We start from the raw sequence: 20,537 nt of genomic DNA, 5'->3' as shown, positions 1-20,537 counted from the left end.
AGTGACCAGAGTCACTTGAGCAGTAAATGTCGCACTGCTCTCAAGGGAGAAAGCAAAACTGTGCAGCTGGGAGCGAAGAAGAGAGAGCAGGAGCAAGATGTCCTGCAGCACTGACCTGTTGATTACCCCAATGATCCTGGAGGATCTTGTCCCAGAGATGCTATTTTTTTTGGCAGACTGCTGAGCATCAGTCTGTCAGTACCCTGCTGCAGCTCTCCTCTTACGTATATGGGTTACTTGCCCTGCCCTACAGAGAGCAAGTGCAGAATGAGAGAAAATTAGAGAAGTGTTAAGTGCTTAGTCATGTTCAGTATTTACTTTCAATGTTGTTGCGCATATGTATTAACTTGATGACTGAATTAAGCAGTAACAACCAGAGAATTTAATAGCTGGGGGGGGGGAGGGGGGAACAGAGTTGTGCTTCTGTGGTTCAGAAGTCTGCAAGAGATATCTTAGTATGGAACAGCTAAAGGGGGAGAGACTCCATGTATTACTCCTGTATCTAAACTGTACTGCTAGATGAAAGGGTTTTTTTTCATGTCTGTGTTAGCTTTGGTTAAACTGTGGGCTAGATGGGTGAAAATAGTTAACTGTCTGAAATCTCTCTGAAATAAGGGTCTTCTCTTTACTTTGCGGGTAATACTAGACACGTACAATTAGTATTTTCTTTAATCACAGTCAAGGCACCCATGCATTTGAGGCAGCATATATACAAAATGAGCCTGAAATGTATTTACTGACCAGAAGGCATATGGTGGAGTGGTCCAACAAAACTGCCTTTCCCTGTTGCAGTAATCTGTGACAATAAAACTAGTCTCCAGGTGCTGACTAGATACTTAATCTTGTGAATTTATGAAAATTAAGTTGCTGGTAAACTTAGGTGTATTTAAAGTTTGGGAGTTTTTAGGGTAAAATCATCATTAAAAGAGTATTTATTATCTGATGGTTTTCCCTGTTGCTTGTGCTAACTCTACTGCTTCTGAAGCACTGCTTTTTCACAGCACATCAATGATATTTAATGACAGTGATTTTCGAAGACTTTCTCTACTGCGTGACTATATGTAGTAATTTTGTGTACAGCATGTTCCTACGCATAGTTCTGTCAGCACAACCATAGGGCCAGCTGTGAGTGACCAGGCAGGAAGGCCTTTTGCCATCTTCACTGCTCAGGAACAACGAAACAATCTTAGGGGTATTATACTGTTCCAAAGTATTATGGAAAAAAAATTATTAGTTATACAACAAATTGAATTAAAATTGGAATTAAGGAAGACAGGGATACTGCAAGGTTGGAAATGAGGTCACTTCAAAACATTCCAGAAGAGCTGTGAAATGCAGTTCTGAACTAAGCTCCTTAACAGTTCCTGGATAAGGACTTGTGTAAAGTGTCAAGCAAGATTAAACATTTTCCTACAGTAGACTGAAATCTGCAGGTTTATTTGCTAATGCCTATAATCAGACAGATTCAAGAAACCAAAAAAAGAGGGGACTGAGATGGCTTAAGAGCCACGGTGAAGATAGTGAGAGGGAGGTAAAAATCTGCTTGTCTTGTTTTGTTCAGGTCCTGTGCAATGTAATTTTAAAGTGAACATCTAATCAATATGCAAGACCGTGTTTTAAATCTTCCATTTTTTAGTTACCTACAACTGAAATTGTAAGAGGTAGGGAGGGAAGGCTGGAAGGGAAAAAGAGAATCGTATTTTGGATCTTTTTTGACACCTACAATAACTGCTTTTTAGTGATTAACACTAGTCATCGTATCTTTCCCTTTCTGAAAAAGTATCATAAAGATCTCCTGCTGTTCCCAGCAGTTTCCTGCTAATTCAGCTCCCTAGCAAAATTAGCAGCAGGAAGCAAGCCTTTGAAATTTCCATCATTTATGAATAGCATTGTTCATTTGGTAAAGGATATGGGCTCCTGCTGTAATTGTTCCTACGTTAAGAAGGCTGCAAGTTATTTTCTTTCCATCAGTCTTAAAAAAAAAAATTAAAATATAATCAATAGAAATAAATACACATATAATTAAATAGTGGATTAAACAGCCAGCTGAGTGACTAGATTTCTTGTACTTTTGAACTCTTCTGATATTTTTCTTTACTCTCTGAGGGAGGACTATTGTGCTGCCATTCCTTTGCAAACACTCGGTAATGCTAAAGTGCTTTGAAGTTGCCATTGGAGAAAATAGAACAACAGATGGAGCATGAATAAACCCACACTGCTGTCTTTTTAATCTGAACAAAAGCAATTTTTCCTGGCAAAAATAGTTAATATTTAATTCCATTTACTTATAGAAGTTTGATCCCAGATGAGAACGCGAATACTGAGGCAGAGCTGTATATGCAACAGTATGTAACAAAAAGTATATGTAACAGGCTTTTTAGTAGGAAGACTGAAAAAACCCTTTGTCTAGCATGCATTATAATAGCTGTGATAGGTCTTGTTCAATACTGATCTGGAGGCCACTGGACCCAAAGGAATCTGTGAATTAGAATCTCAGTAAGATTCTATTACTTTATGGTTTCCATGGTGCAAAGCAAAAGCTCTGGACCTCTCATTTAGTATGACTTTTCTCATGTGTAACTGTTATTAGTGGTTATAACTGAAGCTGCCATTCTGGTAGTAAAAGTACTGTTTGAACCTCAGGTGTATTCCCACTATAAATAAAATATCTGTGTACTTTTATTACCACTTTCTAAGATAACTTTTTCTTTTAGTCTTCAGCTAAAGATGAGATTTTAATGCCTTGTCTTTGGACATGCTTTTCCCCACAGCAATTTTTCTAACAATCCTTATTAGAACAAGCTGTTTCTGTTAGCTGCTTTGATCATCTTGTGGTAAGACTTGGTCACCTATCTCCTTGTCTTTCTCCTATAGCTTTTACCAAGATGGGTATTACAGACCTTTGGGGGAAGGAAAAATATTGTCAAGTAAGCTTTTTTTTTTTTAGACCTTTTATTTTTTAGAAAATATGGGATTTCTTAGAAAATGGTAATTGTGTTCTTTTAATGCAATAGCTGGTATTTTTAACACTCAAATCATGCATATTCCTTATCATATACTGTGCTGCCATATATTCATGTGGATTTGCTTCTTCCTCCTGACAGAGGGCTTCATGATGGAGCTGCCCAGTCTGATCAGTACTGCTCTTAAGAAATGAGTGGAAAGATACATGATGAATTAAGCCCTACAATTTCAGGCAGTATTACTTATTTCTCAAACTTGCGTAGTGCTCAGGATTTGAAGGGTATTCCTGCCTAATTAGCTCTTGCAGTCACAAAGGGCACGCTCAGCCTGACTTCTTTAAACTTGGTTAGAAGCAAGATGTAGGAAAATCAACAGTCAGAAGAGGTAAAATATGAATAACCTGTGTAAGCTAAATGAATTTGCATGAAGACACTGATGTTTCATAAAAGAAATATAGCAGGGCAGCATGAATAAAAATAATTTCTGCTTACACAGGGTTTATTACACATTCCAGTAGCTAATCATAGGATCAAATAAGAAAAATTGCCAACCTGTAACAAGTCTCTATGGCTAGACCTCCTTTTCAGCGTACTTACTCAAGTGACATCATATCAGCACTTATCCAGGTTCTGCAACGCTGCAATTGTGGCATAGAAAGAAAGGAAAAGAAAATGGGCCCTGATGGGAAGCACCCCTGAGTGCTGAGGGAGCTGGCAGATGTTATTGCCAAGCCACTTTCCATCATCTTTGAAAGGTCATGGAGAACAGGAGAGGTGACTGAGGACTGGAGGAAAGCCAATGTCACTCCAGTCTTCAGAAAGGGCTAGAAGGAGGATCCAGGGAACTACAGGCCTGTCAACCTCACGTCAATCCCTGGAAAGGTGATGGAACAGCTCATCCTGGAGGTCGTCTCGAAGCATGTGGAGGAAAAAGACGTCATTGGGAACAGTCAACATGGACTCACCAAGGGGAAATCATGCCTGACCAACATGATAGCCTTCTATAAGGGAATGACTGGCTGGATAGACAAGGGGAGAGCAGTGGGTGTTGTCTACCCTGACCTCAGCAGTGCTTTTGACGCAGTCTCCCCTAACATCCTCATAGGTGAACTCAGGAATTATGGACTAGATGAGTGGACAGTGAGGTGGACAGAACTGGCTGAACGGCGGAGCTGAGAGGGCTGCGACCAGCAGCGCAGAGCCCAGCTGGAGGCCTGTGGCCAGCGGTGCTGCCCAGGGCTCAGTGCTGGGCCCAGTCCCGTTCAGCTGATTCACCGGTGACCTGGGCGAAGGCACAGAGCGTCCCCTCAGCAGGCTGGTGGCTGGTACAAAGGCGGGAGGAGCGGCTGATGCCCCAGAGGCTGCGCTGCCATCCAGCGAGAGCTGGGCAGGCTGGAGAGCTGGGCAGGAGGGACCTCATGGAGGACAAAAAAAGAAATTTGGTAACCTTTTGAGTCTTTTCTGTTCTGCCTTCTGAATACAAATATGTCTGTATTGCTCCATTTTACCAAGGGGAGTGATGGTGGGGTGGGAACCAAAAAACACCCCCCACCCCACCCCCCCAAAAAAAACCCCACAACCAACAAAACCCCAAACTCTTAAAATATTGTCTTAAATCCACATTAAAAAAAAAATACCAAAAAAGCTCAACACAGGAGGGGTGCAAGAGTGACCCGATAGACTAAAACTTAGTCTAGTCTGCCAGCTCAGGAACTGTTGTCATTATCTAAGTAGATAGCCCCTATAGGCATAAGAGAACCACAATGGGACATTGGCACAATGCTAGTGAAAATTACCCTTATAGGAGATGATGCATGCCCAAGGTATTCCAGATTGTTACATACGCTAAGAGTGCATGTTAAGAGGGAAATAGAATGCTACTAAAATAAGCCCTGAAAGGAGAAAGGTATTTTTAAATATACTATTATGCAAAAAAGTGGAGAGAGGAAGGGTGTTTCAGTTGGAGTTGGACCAGTTGATCCTTGTAGGTCCCTTCCAACTGAACTGTTCTGTTTTGCTTCACTAGCTTAACATATGCAATACACACTTGTTGCACACACCTTTTTGGTAAGTCTTCAGAATCCAGTTAAGCACAACATGGTCCTGCTGTGCCAAGATAAGAATATCAGAAATTTAAGAACATGAAAATGTTATCTACGCAGCATGCCTCTTTTTGTTGTTGCTGATCTCAATCCGTTTTTCAGCTTTCTTACTATTCCTTCAATCGTTCCCTTGAGAAATACATCTAGATTGCTCTTGAGCTAATTTATATGCTTTGCAGCCACTGCCTTCCTCTAATTTATTGTTTCTGCAACCAATTTTGTTTTGAGCAAGTATATGACTTACTGTCAGCTTTCTTAAAGCCATTGCTTCCAGGTTAATGTCAAAGATTTTCTTTAACATTTAATCAGCAATTTAACTTTACAGTTGTCATTGCCTCTTAAGTATCTGAAATGTCTTGGTTATGTCAAAATTTGCCCCTTCAGAGAAAATGTATTTTTATCTTGGTTCTAAGACTTAGATTATAACAGGTTCTTGTCAGATATTTGAAATATGAACCTAGATAGTTTCCCACTGAAGGAAAACAAGACGTGTATCTCCACTGAAACATTATGGTGAAACTCATCTGAACAAGCGAGTTTGCATGCGTGGATGACTTGATGTTTTTTATTTTGTTGGGTTTGGGGATTGTTTGGTTTTTGTTTCAGGGTTTTTTTCACCCCTCCTTGTTTTGTTTCAGCAGTGAGTGTTAGCAAGTGTTTACAAAACACTTATATTTGTTCTTTAACAAACTCTTCACCCCCACCCCCAGAAACCAGTGATCTCCACTGTCCTTCCTTGTCAAAGCTTATATTTTAAGTGAGAATATTGCCTGAGTGAGAAGCTACCACAGCAAGTCAGAGGGTATGACTGGAGAGTCAAACAACATGGACTTTAGAAGTAGTTTAAATTGACTATTTATTATAGTGGTATTTACTATGTTCTCTCAATTACTGCCAATTATGGTGGCTGTTATTCAATAATGTTTGGTTTTTATGAAGACAGTCTTCATGATGATCGTAATTGTGGTGAAGAAAACTTTGTCCCATTGCAGGTTCTTTGAGAATCTACACTAAATGAAGTGCTTTTTAAGAAAGAGCAGGTATAATACTTTAGGTCACCAGTATTATTTTGCCTTTTGAAAGATTTTTGGGAAAGTAAAAGTCAGGCATTAAGATATTTAGGAGCCTAAATCTTACTGAAAGTCAATGGAACTTTTAATGTCCTGTGTGCCAAAACTGTATGTGAAGAAACTTCAGAATTCAAAGTAATTTAAATTACTTGGAGATTTTGTTCAAGTGCTGCAGCACATCTGTAAAGCTCAGATGTGCTCTTGTTGTAAAACGCTATAAAAACTGTTTGACACTACTTGATTATAATTTTTAAATTGTAGACTCAGACTGTAGTGTTTTCCAAAATGAGGGTTATCATTCACTCTTTGTGCAGTGAGAAAACACGGATAATGTGTTGATCGTACTGCCTGTCCTATAAGGAAAGTCCATCTCATAGGTTCTAGTTGCTCTGAAAAGCAGAAAATAATAGCAGTATTTTTCTTTTTCTCTGAAGAAAAGGGTAACATTTACCTTGAAATATTAATGTTTAATGAGAAAAGTTTTTTGACATTTTCTTTAAAAAGGTAATCAAGAAATGAGACATCTAGGAATTCTATATTTCATTTTAATTTATGAATATTGGAAGGTGGGTTTGGATCAGAGTAAATGACAAAGTCTCCTTGTTGTACCGGGAAATAAAGTACCAGACAAGTATTTTCTATAGAGCAAGGACTGAAAGAAAAGGTTTGTTAGGCAGTTTCTCATACTATTGATTCCAAAATGTTTGTGCCTTGTCTGTTTCACACTGTGACTTTAAATTATGATCTTATGACTCTGTGCAGGTTACATCAATGAAGTAGATTTTTCTTTCATCTTTGATAATAAATGTTCTTTTGGGAAATGTTTTTTTTTTCTTGGATTGAGTGTTACCTAATCTTCTGTAAGCTGAATGTAGACAGAACTCTGTTTAAATTACTATTGTTGAAATTATAAAAATGACAAAAATTCCTTCAAAATTAAGAAGGCACACCTGAATAAATTCTGAAAATCATACAGGTAAAGAAGAACAACTTTCACTTAAAGTTAGTTATAGTAAGGTTAACTTGATTAATCATTTTAAGGTTATAAATTGCATTAAATATTTCAAAAAGATTAATGCTAACATGAAATCTTTATTTCTAAGCTTTATATTACAATTCAGTTGTTATAAGACTAGAAACTTTTTTAGCATATTTAAAAGCCTTTACTAAAGCACACTAAATATAAATTTCCATTTATGTCCTGCATTACACATGTAAGTATAAATTCAGAGAAAATAAACTGGTCTCTTGGCATCACTAATTGGTGGAATATCCATAAATAACAAATAGAGGCTTTTCTTAGACCAACACCTTTCATGGATGCTAAACAGGAATTACAAGGGGACAAACAAGGTAATTTCAAGGTGTTCATAATAAATGTTTTTGATGTTGAGTGTACTTACAAGAGAAAGCTTTTGGAGTTACGAAACATTTGAGTTTCACTCTGTTAAACAGCGCTCAAGCCACTTATTTCTTCCTGTGCTCTTAACTCTGTATATTATTCTTTAAATAGCTGTTATTAAATTTGAATATCTCCTTTATTTTAATACATTATTGTATTCAACTTAAAGTCAGATATTGAAAAATGTATTTATCTAGTACACAAAGGTGAGCCACTAATAGGCAATCTGGTTGCTAAAGAATTACCATCTCTGACTGAATTTTATTTTCAGTCAAATTGAAGAAAAGAAAAAAGAAAAACCTGAGGAATAGAGTAATTCAAATGTGGAAAATGCAGGGTAAAGGATGATTCCTTCCTAAAAAAAAAAACAACCAAAAACCAAAAAACCCACCATCACCACAAAACAACCTACAACAACAAAATAGAAAAAAAACCCACCCCAAACAAAAATGCTCCTCCAACCACAAACAAACAAAAAAACCCACAAACCCCCTTTTACTTTGCTTCCTTTTTTATTTCTTCTTGAAAAATTATTAAATAGTAAATAATACAAAAATATATCCCGTGCTTTAAGATTCGGTTTATATGCCTCAAATTCTTAAGGACAGTTTTGTGGTTATAGTAACTGAGTGGTGAGTCGTGTCTGTTTTCTTGTGAAAAAGGAGGAGAAAAAAAACCCCAACCAACCACCTTCTGGCTATAGTGTTTCAGAGGCAGAAATTACTTCAAACTGCAGTTTTTAGTAGCCACAATCCTTTGATGGATAAAAGGTCAGCATGTTAAGAAACACACAAGGATTTGTTAGAAAGGTTGTATACAAGAGTATTTGATAAACAGGCGGCACTCTTCTGCTTCAGCTGTTGCTAGTGCCCTTCTTTAGGGCTAAATCACCTGTAGGATAAACAATTTTACCTGGCTTTGTAATTTACCATGAGGAATAATATGTCTATTTTCAATAGGAAAGCGTAATTATCCATTGATTTGGCCATTTTAGTTGGCTTTCATGCTTAAGCTTAACTTTGAATCCTAAATCATGATGTGAATGCAAAGTTCAGCTGTCAGTTTTAAGCTTTTCTTCCAAAGAATGAGTGAAGATGGTTATAGGTTCCCAGTTACTGATCCAGAGAAGCTTTTGCAAAGAGGAAATGAAGTTCTGGGTGAGACCATGGAGTGTATATATATATATATATTATTTTTTTTTTTCAGTAGGTCAAATTCAATAGTGTTTTGGATTATCCTTGAGTTTACTTAAAAACAGATTTGGATACTAAATGGACCACAGCTGCAGAAAATAATTCATGGAGTGATTTGAGTTTGTCTTCCTCCTACATTTTGTCCTAATTAAAAATAATTTTACTATCGTTAACCACCACCCCCACCCCCCAAATCTTAATGTAATTTTTTTGCAACTTAATATCTCAAACCAAAAAGTTTATTGCATTGATTTTTTTTTAATTTATTTTGTTAATGAAGTGTCTGGAAAGAACTATATGCTGAATATGTGTATCTTAAATCAGAGAAATTAATGGCCTGCCTTCTGATGTATACTATTCTAATACATACATATAGTATGTTGGAATGAGTAGCTTTGAAGCAGCACTTTACATTCATAAAGTGTGATAATATGGATGCTGTGAAGCTGAGCACTGCAGAAGCTGGTCATCTGTTTTAATTTGCCCTTCACAAGAGGTAAACTTCAAATGCTTCACAACTGTGAACTGTATATTAGTAATTAAGGAACCAGAAAATTTCAATTAACTTGGTGTCAGCGAGTAGTATTTGTCCCCTTCTTTGCTCTCCCATCCATCTGCAGCAGTACCCATCAGTGCTGCCAAAGCCATCCAGTGTGGCCGGGGGGCTGGCAGATTCTAGGAATCCTCTCACAGGGAATGGAGAGAACCTTTAGTGCCTTGGTTTCCTGGAACATACAGGAAAATAAAACTAAGCTAATTGCTTTCCGAACACTTTTTCTCCAAAACAAGACTGAAGTCCTGTGTGGCCCCACTGCTACTTACTGGGTGTTGCTGTGTGTGTGTGCGCGCGCATGTGTTTGATGCTTGGCCGCCTTCTGAGCAATATGGAAGAGGCAAGTTCATAAGCATCAGTTTTGCTAGTGGTTTACCTATGTGTGGCATTTCTGGAGCTGGCTCTGGCTCACTTCACTAGATTAGTACAATATTACGATTCTGTTTGCTGATGCTTAGTAAATTGGGAACAAAGGCTGTATACCAGCAAATCAGTTTTGTCTCCTACAGTATTCTCACTTAATGATTTGCAAATGTGTTTAGACATACTTTAGGACTTGCTCCATTGTACCAATTGCAAAGTTGGGTTTTTTTTTTTGTTTATGTGTGTCTAAAATGTATGAAAAAATGGACATCAGAGTTACGTTTCAAATTTCAGTTCAATGGAAATTACCTTTACACCCGTAAAGGAGCTGTTTATTTTTGGTTTGATTTCAAAAAATACTTTTACTTAGTTGGTAACTAGGAAAACAGAAGTGTTTTGTGTTTTGCTTTAAAAATGTTAATAATGATTTGAAATCTATACTTTATCTCTGCATGAATTGCACAATAATCACTCATTTCTCTTTAAACTATGAGGTAGCTTTAACTGTGAATATTGAGAAAAAGCTGAAAACTGAATGTGCATATTTGGTTGAATGATATGTATTTGCACGACAGCAATTTCCCCAAAGAAGGATCTAGTGATTTTTTTGCTGGCCCCTGCCTGGCCCACCCCTTCCAGTAATATGAACTATTGTTTTTGTCAGTCTTCTTGCAATATAATATCCTTTCCAGCAAGAGTTGGCAGTCTTGCTGCAACATAAATTCTACAAGCATGATCAATTGTATTTTAAATGGTACCTTCCCCTCCCCCCCTATTTCTCCAGTTGTAGTCACAAGTATTTACAGAGTGGTATCAGCATTAGCTACAGTTACATTGTCATGTCACTGGAATGTGTGCTCAATCACTAGGAAAATCTTGTACACTTTAAATCCATGGTTCTTTATTTGCTTTTCACATAAGAGTGAGCGCTCTCTGGTGATTTAGTACATTTTTTTTTTAACAGTCAACTAAAAATGACTTTATTTTTGTGTCATCTAAATATATGTGGCCAATTATATTTCATTTTTTGTTGATAGTTTTGTGGCTAGTAGTTGGAATTACTACAGGTGTGTAGTAAATATTGAAAGCTGAAAACAAAACAAAAGCAAAAAAAAAATTGGAGTTATACTTCTGGATAACTTCTAAAGATATCTAATCTGTCTAAATTTATTAACTTCTGTAGCTATAAAAATTGGTTAAAGAAACAAGTGGTTTGGATGAGTTGAAATCCAGCCTTTGAAATGAGGGAGGGGAAAGTAATAGCAGTAGCTATATTGTTTTATCATCTGTTATCTTCAAACACAAAAGGAACCCAAGAGGAAAATAAGGCAAAAACTGAGCTTAAATGAAGAGTGAACCAAAAGACATTCAGAAGCCAAGAAATAACTGAGTAGGCAAGCAGAAAGATCAATTCTAAAATTTCTCTAGAAGTTTTTACTGCTTGGATTATTTTTCCTCTCTTGCTCTGCTTTTCTTTCCAAACCTGTTTCTGTCCTACTGCAAGACCATTGTTCTGATACCCCAGCATTCAGAGAGAGATATAAGACTTAAAAGTTATAGTCTGATCAGGCAATGGGTTGAATGACTCGAGAGTAGAACCCTAAGGCTGTGGTTTTTCAAGGTCGAATGGTGTTCAAATATAGATTTTAAAACAGGTTTGAAAGATAGACTTTAGTCACTACTTTTGCAAAAAATGAAGTGCTATGGTTATTTTACGTAACAACAACTTTTAAAATTTGACATAATAAATTGACTTCAGAAACTGAATTGGCATGGTTTTCAATGTTATCTTTTTTGACAATTGTTTCCTGTATTAACACTTTTCTAAAGAGACTTGGAAGTCTTAGTTTTCAATTTTATTAGAAAAGACTACTTCTAACTTCCTGCAGAACTTAAAGTAAATCAAAAACTTTAGCCTCCTTCAGAGGGTCACTTACCAATAACTAGTGAAGTCAAACTTATCTTCAAACCAAATGAACTTGCTATCAGTAGCCTCAAAATTCCACAGGAATAAATGTCTTATTTTTAATTCTAATTAGCTAAAACTAAACAAAAGGAAGATACAGCAGTTCTCACTGATTGAAAACCAATTATTTTTTCTACTTTTAAAAATTGTATAAGTAAATCTCCTTATTATTTCTGTATCTCTTTTTCTAGTCCAATGTACTGAAACAGCCTTACAATTGCAAAATACATTGTCATCTATATCAGGATTTCTGTCTATCAGTTTATGTTCCTTATTTTAAATTCTGGCAGGACTTAATGGTTTGATTTATTTAATAAATGTTGTTTAAAGTAGGAAACATGCTTTACTCCTACCTATTATCTGTAACTTAAGTATTTATGGCATTATTTTCTGCTTAGTTTTACACACTTTGGATATGAATACTTGCCAGCAACTCCTAAGACTGTGTAGAAGTTGTCAGTCTCATACTGCACACAAACAAGGAGCAACAGGGGTGGAGGGGAGGGGAAAAAGAGCCTTCCTGGATATCTTCTATAAGCAAAATAACTTTTAATGCAACACTGAATAAACCAAAGTAACCTTTCAATTATTGTTTTCTCTTGTAGTATACATTTGCAAATGACTTTCACCAAAACACAAGTGGTAAAACCGATTGCCTGTGCAGCAATGGCATATGTGTCAAATGTGGCATCTTAAATTCTGCATTGGATTTTATTTGGATAAACCAGGTAAGTTTTTCAATTGATCTTATAATGCCTTCCTTCCCCCTCCCCACCCCGTTTCTCTTATGGATTGTTACAAGTTGCATGGAGGTGCTGTGCTACGGGACACGCAACAGATGCCCAATGTCTGGACAGCTACTTTCACTGTAAATCATTTCTAGCTGAAATCCACGGATTCACTGAGGCAATAACCTAAGGTAATTCTTTTTAGGGAAAAAATATAATACTGTGAAACCTTCTTAGCTAAATAATGAAAATAAAAAAGAGTAAAGAAGGGAAAGTGGTAAAGAGTCCAGGCTTAGCAAGCACTGGCAAGGATCTGGCCAGTGCAGTAAATTACCTGAAGTGGCACTACTTACAGTCCACACGTTTACCTTGTTTCCATTATCATACCTCCAATGGAAATTCAGGTGTAGAACTGTATTCATATATTAAAGATGCCCATGAGGAACACAACGTAAGATCTAGCTTCTGTTGAAAAAATTAGGAGGCCAAAGCCATGAATTATTTTTGTTAAAAATTGTTCCTGTTTATACTTCTGTTTTTGTCTGAACTGGAGCTGCAGGCATTAGACTATTGTCTGTAATAACCTCCACAGACTTTCTTCTTTGAATTTTTTTTCTTTAATGTTGCTGAGGAATGTCTTAACAGGACCAGACAATCGTGGAATGTCTTGTTAGGACCAGATTAACAATTCTTATGCTAACAAGGGACTTGATTTTGTTTGGGTTGTTTTGGGGTTTTTTTATAATTTGGCAAATATAAATGTGTTAAAAAAATTCATTCTGTACTTTGATGCACTAAAAAACCCCACAACAACCCAACCCAAAAATCCCAACAAAATAGAAAAACTCAATATTCAACGTGGTTTTAGGCCTGTAGATTACGCATTTCAAGAAGACACAAAAAAACATAGGGGTTTTTTTCCCCACCAGCAGCTTTTTAATTAGCCTCAGAAAATTCTGTAAAATCAAGTGGAAAATACAGCATATGTATGTTTTCTCTGAAGTAATCCAAATCGCTTATTCGCAAAACATAATTATATCCCAAAAGACCTTAAAATTTCTTTGGCCTCCCACATAATGTGCCATTATTGACTTTAATTAACAATGTTTTTCTTGTCTCGATTTGAATGAATCAAAAAGATTATTAGTGATGGCTGACATTTCAGTTCTCTACAGTAATTTTTTTGAGCAGGTTTGCTTCAAGATTTTTATATGAAATCCAAATTGTTGATCTATCCAGGTTTCACTTACATATTCAGGGCTGAGCATCTAAAGTTCTCAACTTTTGTATCTGTTTGCAAAATCTGTCAAACATTTCATATTTGTTTTGCACCTACATAAACCATTTACTACTAGTACAAAATAGCAGTAACTTTAGCCACAGAAGAACAAAACAACATGTGTGAGAGAAATCTTTTGGTTGCCATCTTATGAGAGTTACTGCAAAAACCCATTGGAAGACTTACTGTCTTAAGCATGACAAGTTGCATAATTTCGCTGCTTGTTGTTTTTGTGAGGTTTTTTTTACTTTTTTGTTTTAATTCACCTGAAGCTGCAATGTTTCCCCTTTTACCCCTAAGTTTTACTTTGAAAAAGTCACCTGACAGTATAATTAGTTGCTCAAGACAAATAAAATACACTTACACTTGCTGCTTCAGATTATTTAAAAATCCCCCCAAAGCAAACAAAAAAATCCCAAAACCCAACAACACAACAAAAACTTTCTTGATGCATAGGAGAGGTTTCAGAAGGTATTGATTGTTTCATTGAGTCAATAAACACTGCAGCAATTCTTTTTGTTAACAAATTCTAGTTTTGGCATGAAAATGACAGTTTAAATAGTGACATTTTTAGATTCAGGTGTGGGGGTTTTTGTTGTTTTTGTGTTTTTTTGTTTTTTTTTTTAATTACTTCATGTGATATATTGGAAACTTACTGGGGAAGGAGCAGTGGTATTAGGCTGCCTTGAAAGTCTTTGTGGCAATGATACATAAAGATCCTACTATTTCAGATAAAACACTTTTCAAGGAAGTTTGCTGTTAGTGATGTTTCAAAACTTTTTTTGCTTGCTGTCATTGTTAATATTGTTCTGCAAAGCCCAGATAATAAACATTTTGACATATGTTACTTCATGATGTTACCAGTTATAGATGGATTACACTTGAGAGGTATCAGTTCGAGCTCTTATATGGAAAAATGGGTTTTATCCTTGGAAGCAGAGATTAGACTTTCTGGTTTTATTTTGTAGCCAAAAAATATTCTTAAAAATGAAACAAACAGCTCCCCCACTCAACCCTCAAAAACTACAGCCTGTAGGTATGCTTGAGGGAAGGATGCTAGGTCATTGCCTTTTAATGGAAAACTTTGTTATAAATGAGTGTAAAATGGATTATGGGTTCATTTCTATTCTCTTTTGTACAATGAAGTGTTTCAAATTGTTCTCTGCGCTTTGACAAATACCTTCACAATCTTGTGCTATTTCTTCTTTAGGAAAGTGAATTGTAACACCACATAGCCCCTTTATTTGTTGTGAAAAGAAATGATGCTCTTACAATGTAAAAATTAGGAACTCACAACTTTATGCTAATTTAAATGCCAGTATACCATTTTTTATGACAAGTATTGAAGGCGATTTTACTTTGGGATACAAAGCTTTCCATGCAGGCTTTTTTCTTGGTGTTTTTACTTGTTTTTTCATTTTTTCCTCTCACTTTGTGTTTTACCATCTCTTCTGTATGTAAATGCCTTTTGCCCTTTTTCCTAGAAGAACTTTTAGGTTAAACAGCTAGTGACTCCTGCTCACATTGCTACAAGTCCATTATTTTGCTCTGGCACCACTTTGATGTCAACTTCTCTCATTATTTCCTAGCAATGACAGGTATGGAAGAGGATTTAGTTTTCATTGTGCCAAAACATGTTGCGAGATGTGGAAATATTTGTCAATTGGGTGAAGTCAATTTTTCTAAAACTTTCAGAATTATATTCTCAAAGAACAAAATACTTTGCTTAGTCAAAAAAAGTAATATTTCTTACCAATGGTACAGACTTCCTTAGTGACTTCTCTGAAAGTGCGTAAAACCTTGTATTGACAGACAACTGTTAGTACTTGAAGGTAAGCTGTCTGTTGTGGCACATATTAAAGCCTTAACCAGTCTGCTAAGCTTGGATACTCGTTGTGATGACACCGTTTTTGTGATGTGACTACTTCTTCTCCAGGTATGAATCTGTGAAAATGCATTTATTCTAGGTCATCAAGTTGGGGTAAGATGGATGGTATTTCTTCATCCCTTGTGCACTGGGCTTTTTAAAACTGGAAATAAGGAGAAGAAGGTTGTCAGTGCCTAATATAAAGTTCAGACTTTCAGACAGAAATTGTCTTCAGTTAGAAGAGTGGAATAAACGGAATATTGAGGTCCTGACAAGTTAGAAGGGTGTAGAGGAAAAGGTAGAGACTGGTAGGTCTCTTTGCTTCTGATACAATTTTAAAAGGTGTTGTCACAACACAGTGAAATCTTACACTATTCCAGCAAGCCAAATTCCTAGATGCACCCAGTTTTATTAGCTGAAGGTTAGATTTTATGGGATTTACAGTTTTGGCTTAGATATGCTGCTGCTTTCTGCTAGGTGCTAATATATAAAACTCTGCCGTTGCTTTCAGATTGCCATTCACACTGGTTGATTCAGGACCAATGGATCCTATTTTCTGAATATATGTTTGAATATCTCTTTCAGAAATCATTAGCTCAGCTAATGGGAGTTAAAGGGAAAAGCTTAGAAAAAATTGTCAGCTTTGATGAGGTATATGCCCATGTTAAGGAGTATAGTTTTATATAAATTTAATTATAGCTTAAATTTTTGTCAAAGGTGTATAACCAAAGATATTTAAAGAGTAGGCTCAGTTGTTTAGTGTCCCAAATCTTATAGTCCACCTGAGTGAAGAAATATTAAGGTCTATGCATATTTTTTTATATACCATTTCAAGCTATGAAATTAATATTGTGCTTTCTTAAGGTATCATTTAGATGAAGGCAGAACTCAAAGCTGTCTGAACTCTGCAGAGAAAGTAATATTAATTTTTAACCAAATAAAAATCAACCATACGATGTGCATAGTTTCAGGGAGCTTACTCTTTTCTTTTTTACTGCTTGTGGACAAATGAATGTACAGTCTGATCTATAATCTGCAGCCTGTTTCAATTGGTCTTTCTTCCTGTACAAAGAAAAGAGGTGGCAGTCTAACTTCATTTTTTGTGGACAGACTAAATTATTGAGTGCTACTTAATTTAAATCTGTGTAATGAATATATTGAGCTTTCTGGACTCACAAATCTGAATTTCCTGTCCATCTCCTGTATGATTCATTTCCATTTATCTTGCTTTATTTTGCTTTTGTTCTGTTTCCCTTCTTGAAATCCACTGTTTTCTTTTCCCTGCCTTGTCTTTGTCTTCCATACCAGTCAAAGTATATGTCAAATTCTATAGTGATTCCTTTACCAGGTCTGTAATCATATGTTCCTTATTTGCTCTGCTGTTGTTTTCAGAGATTTTAATCTAGTTTTAACTACTTTTTTTTTTGGTTGTTTTTTTTTTTAAGTATTAGACTCTATAGCACTCCTGTTATGAGGACAGGGAAGCACAGGTACCCCTTCATGGAATAGGGTGATAGTCTTATTAATTCAGGACATATACATTGGCCAAAACTGCATCTTAGTAATCAGTGATTGTCTCGTGATGATAATTCCTGTGGGTTTTTTGGCAAAACTATACAAGAATGAATGATAAGTCCCACTCAAAACAAACTGTAAGAATTTATTTTTAAAAAAATTGTTTCCTTACATTGCTAACATAGGTAACAAATTGGCACTGGTCAGATATTGTGGAATCCCAAGAATGTTAGTCATTTGTTTGTCTTAACTCTCCTGGTTTTATCAGTCAAAGCATTAATGAAATTTATAATAAATCACTGTGCTCTTAAAAAAATCTGTACATGTGTAATACCTGATACTAGCTGTTGCTCAAAATGAAGAGTTTTGAATTATGTCATTTCATAGGAAGCTTAATCATGTTAATACAGGTATAAAATATATATACCATTTCAGAAACATATTTTGAAAAATCATTTCTGAAATGCTATCTTGAGTCTACCATGACAGTAATATAATTTTAACTACTTATTACTTTAACATAATTTTGCTTTTTGTAAGCAGTTAATTTATTTTAGCCTAGTAAAGACTTTTTACCTTTAAGTCCTTAAGTACTACTTCCTACAATAACTGTACAGGACCACTCCTGAAAATGAATGAAGAATTAAGAGAGAAAAAAAAAAGTCAGATATGATCGCTTTTGCCATACTGTCTCTAGTACATGTGAATAAACATTACAATATGGTTATTAATTACATGACATAGTGTTATTTCCACGGGATCTTTGCCTCATTTAGCATGCAAATTGAACTGCACACAGTTAATGATGCAGCTGTTCAATATTTATTTTTATTTTCACTGTTTAATGAGTGAATACCTCCCTCATTCATTTGTTGCAGCCTTTAAAGATCGTGTTGAATAGGCATGGGAAACTCTGGTTCCCTGTCTCATTCACTACCTATGCTCTTCTGTCTATTGAAGCTGAAATTAGCAGTGCTACACTGATGTAGATGTAGGCTCCTTATGTTTACAAATAATAAATCAAAGGTATTCACTTGTGTAAACACAATTTGGCCCAGAGTAAAAGCAGATCAAAAGATCCCATATTACTTTTAGATCCATGTTCTATTATTCACTGTGCCTCATTGAGTTTGGTTTTGCAAGCTGCTGAGCCCTCAGTCTCGCAAGACAATTCCAAGTATTGGAATAATCACGATGCTATCCTTAATCTTAAGCCAATGATTATTTCCCCTAGAATCAACAAAACTCTGTGCTGCTTTACTTTGGAAGCCTGCTCATAGGGGCTATTAACAGACTTGAGAAACTTACACTCTTAGAGTGAATCTTAGCTTCATGGAAATCAGTAGAAACACATTATGAATGCTCATGAAGGTTCATCCTTGGTCTGAAGAAAACTCATAACTTTGAGCTTTGAAACTAAACTATACTCCTGCAAATTGTACGTGTCTGTTTGAAATGGAAGGGGTAAGGTAAACTGTTAAAATATAATTTGCATCTGAATTTAAGACCATTTCCATTAATCTACAATATCTTCATACAAAATACACAGACCATTTCAGAACTATTCAAAAAAATAAATAAAAGCTCCTTAATGAATGTTGGAATTTCTTATACAATTACATTTGAGAATTGGTTCTGATGGTATGCCCTTTAGCATAATGCTTGAAATATTTCTTAAAAAGCTTTTTCTCATCATAGAAAGTTGATTCTATTGATACTGTATTATTCAGGTTTCTAGTGGTGTCATAATATGCAGAAGCAAGAAATGTGGTTACCTTGACTTCACTTCATTGATATACATCTGTGACTGTTCTTCACCAAAAGTAAGAGAAACATTCTTTAGTTCAAAGTTGTGTTGTAGTTTGAGGACTACAGAATCTGAATTTTTGTTAAAAACTTCTTGGGAAGTCCTGATGGCGATGCATGTCATGAATGTACTTGTTCATGTTTCTTCTTGGGTTGACATTACACCTGCATTATTTATATGGTAATCTGTTCATGTTCAAAGTGATTTCTGTACTGAAAAGAACAAAAAGAAGCAAAAATAATTTTGTTATTAATAGACATGTAGATGTTTTCTTTAAATGTAGGGGTTTTTTTCGATATATTGGTTGTTACCAGGTAGCTGTATCAATATCACTCACAAAGTTTTCTTTTTGTAAGTTTTATATTAGATGTGGCACTCTTATTTGGGATAATTTCCCATGTGTAGCTATTGATTCTGCCAACAGTGAAATTTCTTCAAATCCTATGAATTACTTTTGACATTTTTACACAGGCATAAAACTGTGTTACATTCCTTAAATGTTAAACATCAATTAGTTCCATGTACTCGATCCCCCTGAGGTAATTATACTTGTGTAAGAAACTCGCAGAACAGCCAAGGGCTGTGCGTACTGTACAGTACAATCCAGAGAATAATTGTCTTGCATGGTGGTGTCAGGAAATGTTAAGTGATTCAAAGTTGAATGAGCTTGCTGATGTCACTTACTTTTAAGTATTTCCATAGAAGGTAAGGAAAAGCACAGTGCTGATATCATAAAATCAGAATGGTTTGGGTTGGAAGGGACCTTAAAGACCACGTTGTTTCAATCCCTCTGCCACAGGCAGGGAGACCTTCCACCAGCCCAGGTTGCTCCCAGCCCCGTCCAGCCTGGCCATGAGCACTGCCAGGGATGGGGCAGCCACAGCTGCTCTGGGCAACCTGTGCCAGTGCCTCACTACCTTCATAATGAAGAATTTCTTCCTAATATCTAATCTAATCTACCCTCTTTCAGTTTAAAGCCATTACCCTTTGTCCTGTCACCACAGATCCTTGTATGAAGCCCCCTGCCAGCTTTCTTGTAGGCCCCTTTGGGTACTGGAAGGTTGCCATAAGATCTTTGTGGAGCTTTCTCTTCTCTAGGCTGAACATTGCCAACTCTCAGCCCATCTTCATAGGAGAGGTGCTCCAGTCTTCTGGTCATTTTTGTGGCCCTCCTCTGGACTTGCTCCAACAGGCCCATGTCCTTCTTATGTTGGGGGCCCCAGAGCTGAACACCATGCTCCAGATGGGGTCTCAAGAGCAGAGCAGAGTAGAGGGGGAGAATCAACTCTCTCAACTTGCTGATTGTGCTGCTTTTGATGCAGCCCACGTTTTAGTTGGCTTTCTGGGCTGCAAGTGCACAGCATTGACGTTCTTGTCCACCAACACCTGCAAGTCTTTCTCCTCAGGGCTGCTCTCAATCCACTCTCCACTCAGCCTGTATTGATATTGAGGGGTGCCCTGAGCAGGACCTTGTACTTGGGCTTGTTGAACTTCATGAGGTTTGCATGGGCCCACCTCTCAAGCCTGTCAACGTCCCTCTAGATAGCATCCCTTCCCTCCATTGTAGTGACCACACCACTCAGCCTGGTGTTGTCATCAAACTGGCTGAGGGTGCAATTGCTCCCACTGTCCCTGTTGCTGACAAAGGGGTCCTAATATGAACTCTGGAGGAAGGCCGTTTGTCACTGGTCTCCACTTGGACATTGAGCCCTTGACCACAACTGTGAGT

Source organism: Falco peregrinus, chromosome 2 (assembly GCF_023634155.1).
Source record: "Falco peregrinus isolate bFalPer1 chromosome 2, bFalPer1.pri, whole genome shotgun sequence".
Taxonomy (NCBI): Eukaryota; Metazoa; Chordata; class Aves; order Falconiformes; family Falconidae; genus Falco; species Falco peregrinus.
Note: the sequence above shows the minus strand (reverse complement) of the source record.